This window comes from Penaeus monodon, chromosome 15, assembly GCF_015228065.2.
Source record: "Penaeus monodon isolate SGIC_2016 chromosome 15, NSTDA_Pmon_1, whole genome shotgun sequence".
NCBI classification, from domain to species: Eukaryota; Metazoa; Arthropoda; class Malacostraca; order Decapoda; family Penaeidae; genus Penaeus; species Penaeus monodon.
The window spans coordinates 20,677,745-20,678,342 of record NC_051400.1 but is presented as its reverse complement, the minus strand read 5'-3'; positions in this window follow the sequence as shown (position 1 = coordinate 20,678,342).

Here is a 598-nt window from a genome sequence, read left to right as displayed (position 1 = left end):
ATGATCTTAAATAATTTAATTGTACTTCTTCTCAAAACTTTAAATTATCAAGAATTTCCCCTTTATTTGTGTGGTTTGGTTTGTTTTTGATGCAGATTTTGAAGGTTTTAACTTTCCCCACACCACCTTACACATTTGGTTAATTTTGTATTTTATTTCTCAGATGAATTTTTTGGCATTATCACTTAAGGGAAAGTTGCTTTGACCTGGATATGTTTCTTTCTATTAAAAAGTTTTAAAATTTTCCGATGTTTATGGAAAATTTATTTAATTTTTTCAATTATAATATTTTTTGATAACATGTCGTTTGTTGCCTCCTGATTGTGGTTGAATTTCTTCTTTTCCTTATCATTGAAATAAACCCTTTTTTATGGTACTTATTTTAGAATTTTACTTAAAATAGCTTTTTCGCATTTCCTGCTGATATGTTATTCCCTTTCCTTTTTTCTTTAAAATTTAATTTTTAATTCCACTTCTTTTTTCTCTTTTGGTCCATTCACGTCCTTAATAACGTTTATCCTTTCTGAAAAACCCTAGACAACGTATGGTGAAATGAAAGGGAAAAATTTCCCATATTGTAAATTAAAAACCAAAAAAT